Genomic DNA, 19,804 nt, shown 5'->3' on the forward strand with positions numbered 1-19,804 from the left:
AGACCTACCATTCAATCCAGCAATCCCATTATTGGGTATCTACCCAGAAGAACAAAAGTCATTCTATGACAAAGACATCTGCACCCAAATGTTTATAGCAGCACAATTCACATTTGCAAAGATGTGGAAACAACCCAAATGCCCATCAATTCATGAATGGATTAGCAAAATGTGGTATATGTATACCATGGAATATTACTCAGCTATTAGAAATAATGGTGATATGGCATCTCTTTGGTTCTCCTGGAGAGAGTTGGAACCCATTCTATTAAGTGAAGTATCCCAAGAATGGAAAAATAAGCACCACAAGTACTCACCAGCAAACTGGTTTCCCTGAGTGCACATTTGGGAATAACACCAATTGGGTATCGGATAGAGGTAGGGGCTGGGGGGAAGGGATGGGTGTATACCTACTTGATGAGTGCGATGCGCACTGCCTGGGGAATGGACACGCTTGAAGTTCTGACTGGGGGGATGGGTGCACACCTACATGATGAGTGCGATGTGCACTGTCTAGGGAACGGACACGCTTGAAGCTCACACTCGGGGGGATGGGGGGCATGGGCAATATATATAACCTGAACTTTTGTACCCCCATAATGAGCTGAAATTAAAAAAAAATATGTAGAGAAAAGGTGCATTATATTTTCCTTCCTCATCAAATGCTGCCCCCTTTGCACTGAAGGTGAGTTCAGCAACCCGAGAGGCCTTGTTTGTACTTTGTAGTGTGGACTCCCTGCCCTGACCGCCCGGGCAGGAGCTGAGAATCTGAGGCAGCCCAGAGAGTGCAGCCCAGGAGACCTTGTTGACCTCGGTTACAGACTTTCTCGAAAGCTCTGTGTTTTCCCCCCTTTGGCTTAGGTGAATCATGGACAGAAGGAAGGCACCTGCCAGGCCAGGTGAGACACAGCAATCGAAAACTGCAGAGCTTTCAGCCTTCACAGTACTGATGCACTTTGGTATTCAGTGTAAACCTTGGTACTTGAAAGGTTTTGGCTGGTGCACTGCAAATTGCTGGAGATGTTCCAGTAATCGCTATTTGATCCCAAGGATGCTGATCAACTCTAGGCAAAATTACCCAATACCCAAAAGTACGGTCAATTCATTTTTTTTCTCAATTTTCACAGCAGTTGGATACTAAATAACATATCAGATTTCAAATACCCAACAACTTGAACTTGGTCATCTTAGCATGAAAATGGGAAATTTAGGTAACTATATGGTGATCTGACCCATATTCGGAACATCTCCAAAACCTTTCAAGTACAAGGTCTCCTACCAGGAGGGAACTTGAATGTCTGTTGTTTTGTACTCCTCCTTTCAGGAATACAGATTTGGATGTTTCTTAGAAAGATTTCTCGGGCCCACTGGTATTGGCAAGATTTTGCAATTCATCAGAGTGTAAAAAGTTCATGAATTCTCAACTTATCTATTGGTGCATAACTTATTACCCTAAAACTCAGTGATTCAAAACAATAAACATTATCTCATAGTATCCGTGGGTCAGGGATTTGGAAATGGTTTATCTACTTTGCTCCGGTTCAGGGTCCCTCATGAGGGTTCAATCAAGGTGTTGAAGGCTGCAGTCATCTGAAGACCTGCTAAGAATAAAGGATCTGCTTCCAAGGTGGCCCGTTCACATGACACTGGTCATTGCAGGATACTTCAATTTCTCCCCACATGGGCCTCTCCAGGGCTGCTTGAGTGTCCTCACAACATGGTGGCTGGCTTCCTTCAGCGTGAACAGTCCAGGAGAGAGCAAGGTGGAAGCCACGATATCTTTTATAATTAACCACACTAACATCTCTGCAATATTCTATTGGTCAGCCTTATTTAATGTGGGAGGAAGACGCACAAAGTTATGAATGCTAGAAAGCAAGGATCAGTTGGGGGTCAGCTTGAAGGCTAGCTGTCACAATGCTTTTTTGCTTTATTAGTAATGGTGAACACAAGAAGACATTTCCATTTCTTGTATCTCCCTGGAACAGCAAATGGAAAGCATGAAATTTGTCTCAAATCCTAAACTAGCCACACACTTTGGGAAAAGGCATTTACTTAATCCCTCTAAGCACTCATTTTTGAATCTGTAAAATGGAGAGAATAGTATTTCTTCATGATTGCTATGAGGATTTACTTAGCTAATATATGTAAAAGGCTTAGCCCAGAGTGCAGCAGCCTTTGTTAGTTCCTTTCCCTTCTCCCTCATTCTTTCCTCTCTGCTTCATCCTGTAACAACTGAGAATGTAGCTAAATGGCCCCTACTTGGAGTTGGCCTTCCTCCCACCTCACCCGCCCCCACCCTGGTTTGTAAAGCAAGGGAGGGGCTCAGCCTTCGCTACTAAGGTTTCTCTTTCCCTAAGGAAGATTTCCTGAGGCTTAATAAAGTCGGGATGTGTGAGAGACACTGCAGTTCTTTCATATCTTAATTAGCAATTAATTAAGAGGAGGTGCTGGTATCTGGAATATCTGACAGACAGACTCCATAATTATCTTTTATTATTACTACTAATGGAAAAGATGGTCGGGCTGGGGGCGGGGGGGAGAGGGGGTTCAAGTTTTCCCAGAATCTCAGGTTTAATTGAATGACCCAGCAGAGAATCAACATGAACAAGCTGCCCTTTCCACATTGTTTTATTAAAAATATTTTGAAATTGGGTGGTGCCTTGCACTCAGGAGCACTGGTGGCCTGTTATCTTAGGCTGTGATCTGTCACTAGGAGCAGAGGAAGCCAGGGTGCCACCTCAGGGTGGTGGGGTGCCTCCGGGAAAGCCAACAGTCACATTTGGATGACTATGCTGGCCGCATTTCATTAACATCCCTCTCCTCCCCCCAGGGAAAGTCTTGGTGTGGAGGTCAGAAGCGAACATTGCTGAAGAGAAGGGAGGCGCTTTTTTAACGTTGCCATAGTGATGTTGGTCTGGGTCCCTGGGAAGTGCTATCCAGGAGGTGTCTCCAATCCCTGACTCGATGGTGGTAGCCTAACACCCTCATGTTCACACAGGGCAGGTGGCCTGGAGGCCGGCCATGCTTGCAGGCCCACTGGGTGAGTTCTCTGGGGATTTGGGGAAAGTCAGCTGGGCCTGGCCCCCTGTGTGTTCTGAACTCAGGCTCCGTGGATTCTCCACAGAAGTTTAACAGCCATGCTAGGCTGTCAGTCTTCTAGAGTTCACCTGGGACAGCTGAACATATATCAAACTAGCTTCTCACCCCAGAGAGAGCTGCACAGTGTTGCCACAGGGGGTTATTTTGGGCTGAATAGGGGTCCGTCTCCACCCGCACATGTGTCTGTGTTTGTGTAGATTATATAATACTTCCTAGATTTATTGCTACCTCACTACCGTGATTTCTAAATAGATTATTTGGATGCATCCTCATACTCTGCCCACATGCATTAGGGCTCTGACCTGAGTAGATACTCAGGTCCTCAGTGGAGTCAGTTGGTAGCCCCCATCAAATGAGCAATTTCCATTAAGCACAATTCACGATTCAGACTTGAGATAATTCGTCAGGTCTACCAAGAGATTTGAGGTCAATGGGACAGCTCATGTTAGTGGGGCTGCAAGATTCTGGCTTGTCCCCCCGGGCTGCCGTGGCACAGACTGGCTTGCCCTGCCTGCGGTGGCTGTGCTGGAAAATCAGGGGCCCTTTTCCAAAGCTGGGCTCTGTGCCGTTTGGGGCCCATATTGACGGTGCTTAGAGTTGGTTCTTGGCTGAGGTCCCTGATCAGCATTCCCTGTGCCTCGATGTCCCTCTGAGTGAAGAAACTACAATCTAATAATCCTCTGTGGAGCAGATTTATTCATGAAAACCAGATTAGCAATGAGTGCCACCTCTCAACGGCCAAACTACTACACCAAATGTTAGAAGTGGCTCTCTCCAATGATTTTTTTAAAAAATTTCCTTTGTCTTTTTCTGCTTAATCCATATTTATTAACTTTTCTATAGTGTTTATATTTTGCTTTAGTAATGAGGAAACATATGTTATTTAAACATTTTAGAAAGTATGGAATTTAGAAAACTTTATTTTATCAAGATTTATAGCACTGCTTCTTAGTCCAGAGTTCACAGAGGGTCCCTGAACTTAGATGGAAAGAAACTGTATCATTAATTTCACCTAATTTCAACCTCTAACAAAAATTTAGCAGTTCCTCTAATTTTGAATGTAGGCAACAAGTCACAGTAGTATTAGCAGTAGCTATAATTTTGTCACCAACAGAAATCACAGATTTTTTATATCTCATTACAGTTGTTGCAGATATATGGAAATATTGTTTAAGCTTATTAGTAACTTCAGAATTCCAGGAGTTATCAGACCTGCCAGCAGATCTTGTTATTTACTGTGTTAATAAAGAAACACATGTATTACCATAACACAAATTTGATTTTTAGTATTTTGATAGTGGTTTTTCAATAAAAATGTAGTTTCCTGTGTAATCCTATGTATTTTATTTTATGCATTTATACTATTATTCTGAGAAGGGATCCATATGTGTCACCAGGCTGCCAAAGGAAACTGTGACATTAAAAGAGTCAGAATCCTCCCTAAGAGCCAAGGGGGAAATGCCACTGTCATCCCCATTTTACAGTCAGAAAATCAAGACACAAAGAGGCTGAGTAACTCACGCAAGATCACTGAGCTTCCACGTGGCCTAGCTGGGACAAGAGCTCAGGCAGGCAGGATCCAGATGGCTCCTCTGTCCTTCCCCGAGCCCCACAGATGAGTCAATATTTAACATAGCACATCATGTGTTTGTGTGAGGCCGAGTCATCCACTCAGGCCTGGAAGTTTGATGGGGTGTGTTTGACCTTCCTGGCAAGAGCACAGATACCTCAAGGGCAAGGACAGGTCTGGGCTGCTTGGTTGAGCCCTCTGATGCCCCCAAGGAAGTGAAGCTAAGGAATGTATTCCAAGCACTAAGATGATTAGCAAATGTCATGGGATTTCAGGCATTGAGGGTACCCCCTCCCTGCCAACTGTGTTCCAGCCTCACCTTGAGAGTCGTAAGTCATCATGTGTCCTTGGCCATGCTGGCCATTCTTGCCATGGAAGTTCTTCCTCCCTCACCAGGAAGGCTCCCACATCCACTCTGCTTCTTCCCGCCCCGATTTCCATCCCCAGCTCTTTGCCCACAGCTTCTCTACATCTGAGGGAGCAGAAAGTTCTGGTGGCCAAAGCCTGAGAGACAAATGCTTCATTACTAGGAGGCCTCCGTGCATAGTCACTAAGTGACCACCAAACCTGGAACACCGCACTGGAAGGGCAGCCCTAGGAGAGCACTTCACGGGCCTAATTGCATTTGCTGGCCATCAGTCACCAGGGTAATTTCCTGTCTTGAGACGTGTGGTCTCTTCAGTGAAAGAAGCCAAAAATGAGGCCAGAAAGGGAAAGAGAAAGCTTCGGATCTAAGGTGAGCCCTGGTCCTCTCTTCACCTGATATGAAGCCTTGCCTTGCCAGGCTGTGGACAGAGGGGAATATATCTTCTCTCCTTTCAACGGCTCTTGTGGGGCAGGTAATTGCTTGCCCAGTGTGTGGCTGGCAAAGGTGCGACCTTCAGGACCAGAGGCTGAGTATATTTTTTCTGACGGCAGCTCTCAGGCCCTTCTCAAAGACAGCCAATTTCCTCTCAAAGGACCTGCCCGAGGGCACAACTTTATGACTGGCCCAGGAATCCCTGTGTTCTGGGAACAAGTTCAAGTTTAATTTGCTCGATATCATCATCTCCCTTGGATCTGCAATTAAGGGAGGATCAGTTGCTAGAGTGATAAAGGATCACCTTCCCAGGCATTTGATGGAGGACCCTCCTGTGGGTTAGGCTGGGCTGTGAGCCAAAGCCCTGCTGCTTCCCCATAACCAACACGAGCGCGGAGAACACAGGGCTCTGAGCACAAGGCACAGGGGCACCAGAGCCCCTCTTCCTGGTCAGGCACCTCTGTGGCCCAGGGCCTGCTCCTGGGATCTGGGAACTCGTGGGGGACGGCTGGGAGCCTGGAAGGAGTGCCAGTCAAACAGGAAGTGGATCCAGCTGAGGGTCAAGTGCAAATCCATTGGGGATGTGATTGCTGTTTTGAGTGAGATAATTCTCTTTTGGGTGAAGAGTCTCAAGGTCAAGATCTAGAGCAGTAGAATATTTAAGAAATCTGAGGCAGGGCAAAATACGGGAGGCAAAGCCATAGGTCAAGAGCTTGGCATGTACAGGAGCAGCCTGGGAAGCTGGGCACAGGCAGAGCATCACAGAAGGGGCCCAGTGGGCCACCACCAGGCTGGGGTGTCCAGAGCTGCTCTGCCCAGATGCTGGCTTTCTGGGAAATGGGAAGTGGATACACAGGGCTGGAGCAGAGAGAGAGGCCACCTGTGGTGTGACTATAAAGCCACTGTCCCTTGGGCTACAATGGCTTGAGTAGAGACTCAATCTTGGCAGGACCTGTGTTCAGGTCAGAAAGTCCCCTGGGAAACAGGGGTTGACGACATTCCCCCTACAGGCCATTTCCAAATATGGAGGTAGAGGAGTCTAACCCAGCGTAGAGGAGTGTGGATTGTGGGCTGGCATGAAGTGGACCCTGGAAAATGAAAGTTTATTTTCTTTCATCAGCATCTGGGTCTTCAAAAATTAAAATCCTGTTTAAAACCTTGACTTAATGGGGTTCTGGTATGATCAGTCCTGTGTTTTACAGACGGTGCTGTTGCCATGTGGGGTGAGGCCACTCTGCTCCGGATGAGATATCGAGAGTATTGAAGGTTGGCCCGCATCTCTGGCCTCCGCCCACCCTACGTTGCCACGCCCTCTGACAAGCACTTTAACAACCAAAAATAGCCCCCCACACACATTTCCCAGAGTCCCCAAGGTGGGAGGGAGGAGGCAGGCACCACGGGCTCTGGCTAGTCCAGCTTCTCTCTTGGCCGACAGAAGGTTCCTGGTCTGCCAGAAGTTGGGTCTATGCTCAAGAACCTGAGGCAAAGGCCTGACCGCCTCCCCAAACACCAGGGTTTCAACCTAGTCAGAGCCAGCCAGTCCTGAAGTGGTGATTTTTCACGATAAGGCCCTCCTCGTGGGGTAAGAGCCAACTATGCTTTCAACACTTTCCACCTCTCACGTTATGTTTGAACAGATGTTGTGAGACGCTTGAAAGCACAAACAGTGACTCTCTCATCCGGTCCCCTCAGTCAGTGAGGGCCTGATGACTGCGACAGCACAGTCTTGAGAGAGACCAGAGGCTCCCAACAGAGCCCGCTCCGCCTTGTGCACCCAGTTGGCTGTGTGCACCCTCCCCTCCCCAGACAAAGAAAGAACAAAAAAACTTTACCGATCACTTGTTATCTGTGAGAACTAAAAACCACTGGAGATAAAGAGAATAAGAAATGATTACTACTCTTGAGAAAGCTGCTCACAGCCCATGACACAGCATATACGCCGTCACATACATGTCGAGAAATTTCTGCGTGGCTTCTGTACCAAAGGTCTAATGGACGTGTGCACAAACCCAGCGGAAACCCAAGCGTTGTGTCCGGGAAGGTTCCCAGGGGAGAGAAACCAGATGAAGATAGAAATACCACAGCTCAGAAAGGGGAAATAGTGTCTCAGGCAGAGAGAGCCAGTTGTGCTGAGACCTGTCGGCTCCCAAGTCTTTACTTGGGATTCGTTTCCTCAGGGCGAGGTTGAGGGGAAACACAGACCCTCTCAATCCCCTCTGGGAATATGCCAGAACCAAGAAGGCACATCGTTAGGCAAGGCCTTTGCTTAGGCAGTGCGACAGGCAAGCCTTCAGCCTCCGAGTCCGTGTTTCTAAAACACATATTTCTGTCGTTAGAGTCATACCTTTACGCTACTGTTCGCCTTTCACAGAGACATTTGCCTTTTAAACCAAATCGTAAGTCACTGACACTACAGCAGGAACTAGTCTCATCAACTGCTGGTCTGGCACTTATGGACTGCCATGGAGGACGTCAAAAGGACAGAGGGAGTACAGTAAGGTCACCACAAATAGAGATAAGGAAGACAAATTAAATCTCCCTCACACTTGCTGTGTTTTGCCAGGACGGACAGCAAAAGAGGCACCAGCTGAAAAATCCGCCTCAGACGTGGAGTGGGGAGGAAATTAGAGCTGTGCTTGGCTTTGGGTTTTTTCTTTTGCAGTCAGACCTCACATTGCCATGGCGATTCCCCCATCAGCTAGCCCTTCCTCTGATCACGCTGTCGAGAGTCACCCTGATGACAGCGGTTCCACGTGACCACCGGCTCAGAAGCTGTGGGGCCCTCCCACAGACAGGCTGCGGAAGAAATCTCAGCTCGCTTCTCCCCTGCCTGCAGTGGAGCCCGGAGTTTGCCCTCCCCAGGCCTCACTGATCACATCCCCAGACAGTCCTCTAGCTCCAGGCTTTGACTCAAATATTTGAATGGTGATGCTGGACTCCCAGGAGGACCAGATTATCAGAACCTGGGGCTGGTGATCAGAAAAGAATGGTTTTCAATTTCCTTTTATTGGTCAGGATCACTGTTAGAACTACACAAAGCGGATCCCTGTTGACTCAAGACAGCTGCCAGCGCAGAAAAGGGCCTAACTCTTCGCCCTCTGGCTGTGGCAGACCAGTCCCCCCTTTGCATAGCCCAGGCCAGAGCGAGAGGGTTTAATCTCCTTGGGAGCAAACAGGCACCCTGGCCCAGGTCTGCAAAAGAACTGCCAGGCATTTGTCTTCCACACGTTCTTCTTTTACCACGTCTTCTGCTGCGCCTGGCATTCCCTTCAAACCCGCCTGCTTCTCCCCATCCCCAGAGCTACTCACTTCTCTCAGAACCTATTAGCTCTAGCCGGTTTCACCACCTCTACCCCTCCTCACTGAGCTTCTTGATTCCACTGTCAGCCCACTTCCAGTCCATTCTCCATGCTGCTCCCAGAAAGATGGTTCTAAAGGAAATCTACTCAGGGTTTCAGGTATGCCCAAGGTCAGTTATGGTCCAGCCCACTCACCTCCCCCACCTCCTCTCTCCATGCCCACTCTCTCCTGCCTCCTCTCTACACTCTAAGCACATGTGGCTACTTACATATTCCCAACCCCTATGCTCTCTCTCCCTCTGGGCCATCCTCCAGGATACACCTCCTCCAGGAAGACTGCCTGACATTCCATGGATGGGTCAGGTGTAATCCCCCTCTATCTCCCCTCCTTGTGCCATGAACTCTCATAAAAACCTTTTCCAAGTTGTGTTGCAGTTGCCATATATAAATCAGCATATCCTCAGTGTAAGGGAAAATGCATTTGCATAGGTGACAGGTTTCTTAGGCCAAACTAAGATGACTGCCACGGTGTTTTTTCTGGCCCAGCCCCTTGGCTAGCTGGCCTTCCGGGGAGGCGTGGGTCAGCACACTTATGTAACCAAGGTGTTATCTCCTATGTGAACCCATGTGATCACACTTTCCCATGGCGCGTTGCTGCGATTGTTCAGAGCCGTGTATAAGCACTCGCCATGTTCTCGGCCATGCTTTTCACTGCTGCTGTATCCCCTGACAATGAAGAGCACCTCACCAGCCTGCTGCCACTTGCCTTTGCTTCTGATTTCTGAAGCCTGCACCGGAGCACGCACTAGCCACAGAGCTCCCTCGTCACACTCAGCACCCGGCTTGGAGCCTCGCCCACAGAAGAGGCCAGTAAGTATCCAACCAAAGCAGAAATGCTCAGGACTCCTGATGGCAGTTCCCTGCCCCTGTGGCTCGGAGAACTCAATTCGCTCGGTCAAGGGAAGTGCTCACATCACATATTGCTGCATGCTGCTAGAAACCGTGTGCAGAGGCAAAACAAACAAGTGATTAAGTAATGGCAGGCAAGTATTTCACTGAGAGTCCTATCCAAATAAAATAACAGGAAAAGTGCCTTTCAGTACTGATTAACCGCAGCTGAGAATTAAAGATCATTTGTAACAAATCATTACAGTCAACTGATTAAAAATGAATGAGTTTGTACAGAGAACCATTACTGAATCTGGGGCTGAAAAAAAAGACAGTTAAATCACATTAGCATGAGACTCCCAGCCTGTGCATGTGTTGCCGCGTGAGGTTCATTTACCATGCACACCGAGGGGATGCCAAATGGGGAGAAAGAGCATGACTTTGAGTCCGAGTTCTGCCTGGGGCCCAAACCTCGTGCCTGGCTCTGTGACATTGGTAAGGTCTAAGCTTCCTTATCTGTCGCTGAGAAAATGGGAATAATAACACCACCAATATTAGATTGAGTCATATGAAATTGTCGACATTTGACCACATTTGGCCTACAGAAATGGCAAGTTCGTGTGGTTCAACCTTAAATTTACCAAACAAGGTTGTTGCGGGTATCAGAATAGATATGGTTGCAAACCGGAAGTGCTCTACAAATGTACCTAGAGAAGCCACAACAGAAATACATCCATCACTAAGGTAACACTGTGACAACCGACAGCAGTATGGTGCTCAGCTTGACACCCACTGTGTTTGGGGCCAATCCCAGGAAATTCTTCATTTGTATTAACTGTTAGCTTGAAGAAAGGGGAAACAGAAAGACCAACAGAAATAAAAGAATTCCACCAACCCCAACCCAGACCCTCCCTCTCTCAGCCTTGCCTCTCTGAAGGGACAATGCGCCCCTGCTGTGCTGGTGTTTGATTTGTAAGCATAAGCTTTATTTTTACTGTAAATTCACAGCGAGTTTAGAAGGATGGGCTCTACCTGGTTGGATGCACATAGCCCATCTCCAGCTCCTGGGTCCAGTCCCCATATCTGATCTCTGCCCTGCCCCTGCTACCAGGAAACCTGATTGGAACGACTGGAGTAACAGGAGCTCTCAATAGATGTTTAGGTGAATAAATGGATGAACAAATGAATGAGCTCTCGAACCCTGCTCATTCTGTTGACTGTTCTTTTGCCACCTGACAGAGCCCAAAAAGGATAGTGGCGCTCTATACCCACACCTCCAAGTCATGGAATTAACATAATCGCTCTATGTCTCCTGATTAGACGCAAACATTGACAAGCAATTTCTTCATAATTACAAAATGCTGTGATGAGACAGCTTATCCTTAATCAAACAACTTCTATAATACATGGCATTGGTCCAAACCCTTTATTTATTAAATAATCATATATATTAATCATATGTACACATAATTTTTTAAACTTTCTTTTTTCCAACTAACTTATTCCACCAAATTCTTGATTCTTTCCAATGCTTTTGCCCTCATTTAGGCAAGAACGTACCTTCTCTTCACCCTTGTTAATTCATTTTCCTAAAGTACAGATGAATTCCTGGTTTGACCCTGTGCACATAGCTGCTGCCTGGAACTAGCAGGCAGAGCTCAGGGCCAACTTCGTGGCTATGAGAACCATGCAGTCACACAGCGCCCTATGCTCAGAAGGGACCCTGCTTGGTTTATTGCTTTGCTATTGCCCAAAAAGGGGCCACACGTTCTTATTTTGCACTGGGCCCTGCAAAATTAGTAGACAGTCCTGGCAGAGATGGAGAGGAAAGAAAGCAGTGAGAAAAACCTAAATGAAGACAGAAAGAGTGATGGTACAATCCAGGCTTAGGGACTTCAGGGGAGAGTGGAAAGGGGAGCCTGAGCTGGCTGGGGCGTCACCCAGGAAAGCAGCAGGGCAGAGGACACGGCTGTGGAGCAGCTGTTGTAGTTGTCTAGAGACAGGCTCTAGAAAAGTGAGGTGTGCTAAGAGGTCCTGCAAGGCTACAGCTGTCACATTCAGGCTACTTGGGCTTCAGAGAGAGTAATTTTAATATGCAAGCAAGAAGTTAGTCCTCTAGCATAGGAAAGAGACCATGCTTCCTGGAGCCAGGCAGGAAAACTGCTAACTAGAAAAATCTGACCATTGTGTTAATGTGACACAGACTGGATTATGTCATTCATTTGTTTATTCCTTCCCTCAATAAACATTTATTGAGTATCCAATGTATATGTACCATGTTAGTTCCTGGACAATTTTAAAGATGATAATGATTCCATCCCTGCTCTGAGGAACTCATAACCTATATAAGAATAGAAAGACGTGAATGATAATGCAATGTGGTTAGTGTTATAAGGAAAGGTCAGCGTTACCCATCATTGAGCAGGGGTGAGGGGACTGGGCACAGTTGGGGAAGGTTTTATGAAGGATGCCAAGGCTAGATCTTGAAGGATCAGATGGAGTTTACCAAGTAAAGAGAATGAGGAGAGCATCAGAGCAGAGGGAACAGCGTGAATAAGTAGGTAAATGAGAAAGAAACACCATGGGGCATTCTTGATATGAATGAGGTGTCCAATACGGCCAGAGCAGAGGAAACAGACAGTGAGCAGCAAGTAAGGGAGTACAAAGACAAGTAGGATCCTGATTATGAAGAACCCTAGATGTCCAACACGGAGCCTGGATTCTACGTCAGGTAAGTGGAAGAGCCTTTGAAGTTCTTGAGCAGAGAAGCGGTGAGATCACATTTGGGGGGATGTGGGGAGATAGCATTGCTGCAATGCAGAGGGGGACTCTTGTGGAGAGTGACTGAAGCCAGCTGGCCAGGGAGCTCATTACTAAAATTCAGGTGAGGGATACTGACAGTCCAAACACAGGCAACAGCAGAGTAAGAAAGGAGCAAGGAAGAGAGTCGAGATTTATGTTAAAGGTGGAACAAATTGTAATTGACTCATCAGATGGGATGAGGTGGGGGGGGGGGAACAATGGAGCCTTCTCGGATTTCTGCTTTAGACATTTGGGTTAACAACACTGTCATTAACTGTGAAGAAGAGGAAGGGAATAGAAAGATAAGAAAATGAGTTGAATTTTGGACAAGGGACCTGCTAAATATGTTTAGCAGGGGTCTGTGCTGGGGACTTAAGAACCATCGGTACTTACTGAAGTTAGGGGCACGGGTAGGATTACCCACAGAGCATGTGTAAAGTAAGAAGCTCTCACGGAGAACACCAATACTTAGGGAGAGAGTGGAACCCGATGATCTAGTGAAAGAAGCTAAGAAGGAGCTATTGGAAAGGTAGAAGGAGAACCAGTGCGGTATTGTTTTCCCTCTCATTTGCTGTCTTTCTTGGAAGATCGTCATATGCACCTGCTCATTGCGAATGGGAGGAGTTTAACTCTTTGATCTCTTGATGTCAGGCTTGGGGCACGTGACTTGCTTTGGCCAAGGGAATATGAGTAAAGGTGACATACAGTATATCCAAGCAGAAGTTCCAGGAGTTGCTATGTGACTCTGCCTTAGCCCTTTCCCTGCCATGAGATCATCTGCTCATGCTGCATCCCCTAATGAAGAAGGTACGTGAAGCCAAGCAGTATCTCACCCTCAGCTGACGTGGAATTTGAGCATTAACAAAAATCTCTGTTGTTGTAAGCCATTGAGATTTGGGGATTATTGCTTACAAAATGCTGACTGTTACAACCAGGAAAGAATAATGTCCCAGAAATGAAAGAAACATTTTGAGAAAAAGTGAGTGGTTAGTAGGGTCAAAAGAGACAGAGAGGCAATTAGGTGCAGCAGTAGGGAGGTCAGTGGCGACCTGAGTGAGGAGTTTCAGAGTGGCGTGGCGAAGCTGAAGCCAGACTGCTAGGAGCTGAGGCATGAATGGGAGGTGAGGAGGTGGAGATTATAAGTGTAGATTACTGATTTAACTATGTCTACTGTGAAAAGAAAGAAATACATAGAAATAAATAGCTTAAGGTGGAGCTAGAGTAGGAGAAACGTTTTATTCAGGATAGAAGAGATTTGAAACCGTAGACTGAGGAGGAAGATTTGGTGGAAATGGAGATATACAAGTTCAAAGTATTGAGGCCGTATGCCTGAAAATATTTGTATCTGTGATTCCCTCATAATATTAAAAATAACAACAGCAAACACATAGTGCTCGCTAAGTGCCTGACACTGCTTCGATTGCCTTGCAAGTGTTCATTTATTTAATCCTCAAAGCAACTCCATGACGTAGGTACCATTCCCATTGTATAGATGAGTAAAGTGAGGCATAGAGAGTTTGATTAACTCATCCAAGTTCACACAGCTAATAAATAGCAAAGCCAGGATGCAAACAGAGGCCATCCAGCTTCAGAGAGCAGGTCCTTACTAGCATGCCACATTGCCTGTCACGGAGGTACGGGAAGAGTTTGAGCTGTAAGCACTGCCAGGGAAGGTGACGTGCCGGAGTCGGGCCCCATGCACGATGAATGAGGGAGGTGGCAGAGCCCCCGAGGAGAAAGTCCTGGCTTCCTGGGGAGTGGAAGTGGAAAGTGATGAGCACGGAGCCTTCCACGTGGGGCACCAGGTTGGCTTGCTCACAGTCGCCTCCCAGCCTCTGGTCAGTCTGACTGGGATTGAAGGTGAGAAAAGACAGAAAGGAGGAGAAGAGGGGAAAACTTAGATTAAAAGGAGAGCAGAAGAATGTAAGGATGGGAGAAGAGGAGCCAAGCCTGCTTGCTGGTGCGCTTATGACCCATGCCACGCCAAGCACCGTGCCAGAGCCAAGGGCACAGAGAGGAGGGCTCGGTCCCTTCTCCAAGGGGCTGCCCAGGACAAGGGGAAGGTGAACATAAAGAGGCCACTTTGACCCAGGGGTGAGGTTAAGTGTGGCGTGTGGGAAAGCTAAGGAAAAGCAGGTCCTGGGGCGACAGAATTTGCTGGCGTGGGGTCCATGGGGTGGGAAGCAGAACTGCCCGCAATCCCCCATCTTAAAGATGCCTGCTCTTTCCACAGTCTCTCTGCGAGGATCCGGCCACTGCTAACGGGATGTAGAACTTCCCTCCGACCTGGACTAAAGGCAGGGAGGCCATGAGGGCAGGGTTTCTTTTCCGAGTTCAAAGCTGGAGAAACCTAAAATGTATCACACAACCAAGTACCCAAGCGTGGTGTGCCTTTCAGGAGGCTTTTCAAAGCGTGAGTGGCCTTTCATCACTGCTGAGGCTGTAGGACATGTTGTGAGTTGTCGGATCACCCCCTGTCACCTCCATGTGCAGAAGACGCTCTGAACTGGAGAGGATTCCTCTGGCCTCTTCAGAAGCCTAAAGACTTCCGTCCATTGCAGGTAAAGAAATGTGGGCACAGGGAAACCAGCGAATTTCCCAAGGTGGCTGAGAGCTGAGTGGAGACAGGGTCGTGGAAGTGGGCAAGTGAGCACAGTCTCACCTCAAGTCAGCCCGATTCTATTTTGTTCCCAGGTAAGTTGTGTTGCTGAGCTGGAGGTGAATGAACAACCGGCATGCTCTGCAAAGTGCCTGCCACTCTTCCCGCTTGCTTTCTACTTTATATGGGACTTTGCCTTCCTTGCTCATCCCAGCTCTCCACTTAAAAGCCACCGCTGTTCAAATAGACACACCACACACATTAGCTGCCTTGGGTACAGCAGAGGTCCCCTGTCTCCCAGTGGGCTGTCCTGCCTCCTGCCAACTGCTCAGCAGCATGCTGACCCAGGAGCACCAGAGGTGGCCCATTCAAGCACCTCTAACACCAGCATCTCTGCCTCTGTGTCCTCATCAGAGTGATGCATTCCTCTTGAGTCACAATGAAGTCACATGTCCCTGAGTCTGTTTTGTGTGGGACTGTAGCCACCCTCCTTGGGACAGTCTATAGCTCTGTCAATCCCATACCCACAACCCTGAGCCTATGTGATCTTCGTAATTAATCATTCACCCATTCTACAGATCCCTGTGTGCCTTGAGGAGAAAAAAACAAAATGGAAATCAGTGGTAATGAAAGCTCTTCAGAGAAAGTGAGAGCGGGACTGACACTTGAAGGATGAGTAGCATGCTTTCTGACATTTAGGCAAAGGAAGGAAGAGTGCTCTAGGCAGAAGGAACAGCATGTGCAAAGGCACCCAGTATGGCAGCACAGATGAACTCCATGAGAGGCTTGGGTCAGAGGGGTTAAAGCATGTGTGTGTGGAACTTGGCAGCTGGAAATGATATTGTTAAAGGCATTTTGTAGAGAGCAATGAATGTCATGCTCAGAAATTTGGCCTCAGGCTTGGCTCTGTAGACAATTAAGGTCCATCAAGGGTTTTTAAGTAGGGATCTGGCACAATTATATTTAGGGTTTAAAAGCTGAAGGTGGCTGCATGGAAGGTGGATTGGGGTGGGCAAAGACCCAAGGCAGAGAGGCCTGGTGGGAAGCTGCTGAAATGCCATCTGGGCGGGACCACAGCCAGGCCCTCATTGACCCCACAGAAGACTGGGCAGCCCTCACGCCAGGCAGGACCCAGGCAGGCTCTCAACAGAGGCTCTGGGCACTGCGACAGGGAAGAATCTCAGATGCCCTCTAGGTGATGGCTTTAGAACCTTGTCTCTCCACCTCTCTTTTTCATAGGAGTCTGAACAAAGTAGACTTTCTGAAGAGGAAGCCCATGGCTAGGAGTGAAGGCAGAATGGTATATAGAGTAAGATATGTCCTGCTGATACTCTGTCTAGTAGCAGCAAGAGGAGGCTACTCTATGAATTTCTTCCCAATATGGCACACATTTTATTGGTTTACTGATGCCCAGTTGGCTATAATGAGAAACGCACCAGCATCAGAAGGATTCTGAAATCAGACAATTTCCCCCATGCCTATCTTCCTTGCTGTTCCTGCCTCTACCCTTTCTCTCTTCTTTCCCTTTTAGTCTAAGACCAAATTGTGTGTGACCTTACGTTCCCCTTAGGGCCCCTGTTTCTGCTGGTTACCTGCCACTGGCTCTCCCACTGGTATTATTCTAAGCTAAAATTACAAAAAAAAAAAAAAAAAAAAAAAAAGTGGGGTGGGCAGGGAGCTTCTCTGAGAGGGAGCGCCGACAGTGAAGGTTAGAAGACATGAGGCTAATGAACTACGGAATATTGGTTACATCTCACTTGATTACACTTGGAAAATGTAAAACCATCCTTTAGCCACGACTGGCCATTTATCTGCTGGAATGCTCAGAGCAACACCCCCACTCACATCTATCTCCCGCCTTCAGGTTCCAGTCAAGGTTTCTAGAAATTAGTGATTCATCACTGAATACAACAACTATCTTTGGGATCTGCTAACCCAGGAAAAATCACCATGTCCCTGTGCCAAGGTGCTGTCTCTCGTTGGTAACATCTTCATGCCTCTGACTGGGGCTAACACAAGCTCCCTGCACATGCCGGGAGCGGGAACCCATCTGACTGTGTGTCGGCACCACTGGACAGAATTACTTCACTCCAGTCTGGCCCCAGGCTCCTAATAGGCTCGTGACTTTGGAAGGAACATGGGAGCCCAGTTAGAGTCTGCTTTGGGTTCTTAGGCACGTAAGGTTCGTGCATTTGTGTAAGACCAGAGGAAATCTTGTCCTTCCTAAGCCATAACTAAAGGGAGCACCACTCACATGTGAAAAGTTGGGAGTCAAGTTTATTGTAATGTCTAGAACACTGATATTAACTGAACACTGAAACACAGTAACAATAACAACGCATTGATGAGGGCATGAGAGACTTCTAATTACACTTGGGGGATTAAACATACATGGTTATTTCCACTCCCTCCTAAAAATCTCACCACTGTGGCAGGCAGAATTCTAAGATGGTCCCCAAGATTTCTCCCCTCCTGGTAGACATGCTCTGTGGAATCCCTGGGACTGAGGTTTGACTCCTGTGATGAGGTCATGTCATATGACACAGTTGAAGTTAAGACAGAGAGATTATCCAGGTGAGTGTGTTCTAATCACATGAGCCCTTTAAAAGCAGAAGGGTTTTTTGTCTGGTTGTGGAGAGGGAACTCGGAGAGATTTGAAGCATGAGATGGATTCAATGCAAGAGACATTCTCTGTTGCTCAGTGGAGGTGGCCCCACAGCAAGGACCTGAGACTCATCAACAGCCAGCAAAACAAGGGGGACCTTGGTCCCATAATTTTAAGGAAATGAGTTTTGTGCTCAGCCTGAAGTAGCTTGAAAGTGGATCTTTCCAGAGTCAAGCCTCCAGATGAGGATGCAGCTGGCCAATATCACAATTTCAGCCTGATGGGACCCTGAACTAAGGACACGGCTAAAACATGCTGGACTTGTGACCCACAGAAACTGTGAAATAATTTATTTGTGTTGTTTTAAGCTGCTATGTTTGTAGTAATTTGTTATGCAGCAATAGAAAACTAATACACTCTCTAAAAGGAATAAAGATTTAACCCCATAAAGGAGATAATTATAGCAGAGGAGAGGTGGCAACAAAGTTTTGCAAGATGGGAGGTAGGTGGTCATGGGTCACCAATTTAGAAGAGCATAGAAAGCACCTGTGGAAGGGAAAGCTAAAAAGTAGCAATCCGATTTGCAACTCAGGAACTACAGACACAGGTGGCTCTGAAGAATGGGGTACAGATGGCACTACAAAGAGGAGGACTGGGTGAAAGTCTGTATGAGGAGCCATTAGACCCCATAGAGTCCCTCTCTGCCCCTACACAGCCACCCAACTTTCCCACCCTCACCTCCACAGGAGGCAAGAGGTTCACTCTCTGGAGATGCTGAATCTGACAGACTCTGGACTTAAGGACACCTGTCATAGCAGAGAGCAGATGTGAAGGGAAGTACTGAAAACAGGGATTATCAAGTGAAATGCATGTACTGAGACATGAGGTTCTTCGCTCCCACACCCTCATTCAGTCCTTTTGCTCTCTCAGGCACACACTACCCTCAGCCCTTGGGAAGGAGAATGGAACAATTTCTCTGGAGAAATGAAATTGACAGTGCCTCATCTCCATCCCAACCCCTGCCATATGTGTGCACATGCATCTAATCAGCTTTTTTATGCCTCATTTATATTTAAGATATGAATAGAAAAAAAATTAGCAGACATTTGAGGTCTCTAGTATAGACAAAAAAAATCAAAGAAAATGAGAATAAGATGAAACAGAAAATGCAGGGACCAGAGAAAAACCCAAGCAAAAACAATATGTCATCCATGAAACAACAAAATAGTATCCTATTTACAAAGGGAAACTCAAAAAACAAGAAAAAGCTCTTGGGTATTAAAGATTAAGATAACAGAAAGAAACTTAAAAATCAACAGCATGTGTAGAAGATAAAAATGAGGCAATCTCCCAGAAAGTAGTACACAAAGATAGAAAATAGGAAAGAAAAGATAAGAAATTAGGCAATCTATCCCTGGAGGTTGAACTTCCAAATAACAGAGAAAGACAAGACCAAAAAAAAAAAAAAAAAAAAAAAAATAGGGGGGAGAACATTATTAAAGAAATATATAAGACAATTATCTTCTGTTGAAGGACATGACTTTCCAGATTAAAAGCGCTCACTGAGTACCCAGCACAATAAATGAAAATAAAAACCACATCAAGGCATATCATCATGGAATTTCAGAAGACCAGAGATGAAGAGATCTTAAGATCTTTTTAGAAGCTTCCAGAGAAAAAGGTAGGTGACATAGAAGTATAGGAAAGAAGAATGACATCAGACTTCCAAGAGTAACACAAAATTCTAAGAGACAATGGAACAGTTCCTTCAGAATTTTGAGTGAAAATAATTTTCAACATAATGTTTACATCCAATCAAACTACCAATCAATTATGAGGGAGGAATAATTGCATTTTCAGATATTAAGTTCTTAGTATCAAAAAATCTACTTCTGATACTCCATTTCTCAGGAAGCTAGTGCGGGATGTAGGCCACAAAAGACGTGAGTAGGCCAAAAAGGAGGACTGCACTGGGTCTGGGAAACAGAGATCTTTCAGAGGAGAGAGGAACAAGGGATTCCTGGGATACAGGTGAAGGAAGTTCTGGAAGGGCTGGGTGTTGCAGATCTAGAAAGCAACCAGTCAACAGGGCAGGAAGGCTGAGGCTCTGGGTGGAACATCGCCAGGGAAAACATGGAAA

The 19,804-nt window shown here is 46.7% G+C and overlaps 1 long non-coding RNA gene across 1 annotated transcript; it reads left to right on the top strand.

The window, feature by feature from the left end:
- Nucleotides 1-9,438: 9,438 nt before the first annotated feature.
- LOC138389782 (uncharacterized) lies at nucleotides 9,439-15,190 on the top strand. Its single transcript, XR_011234511.1, has 3 exons — nucleotides 9,439-9,640; nucleotides 13,112-13,267; nucleotides 14,694-15,190. It is a non-coding gene; the product is annotated as an uncharacterized lncRNA (long non-coding RNA).
- Nucleotides 15,191-19,804: the final 4,614 nt, after the last annotated feature.

Source organism: Eulemur rufifrons, chromosome 8 (assembly GCF_041146395.1).
Source record: "Eulemur rufifrons isolate Redbay chromosome 8, OSU_ERuf_1, whole genome shotgun sequence".
NCBI lineage: Eukaryota > Metazoa > Chordata > Mammalia > Primates > Lemuridae > Eulemur > Eulemur rufifrons.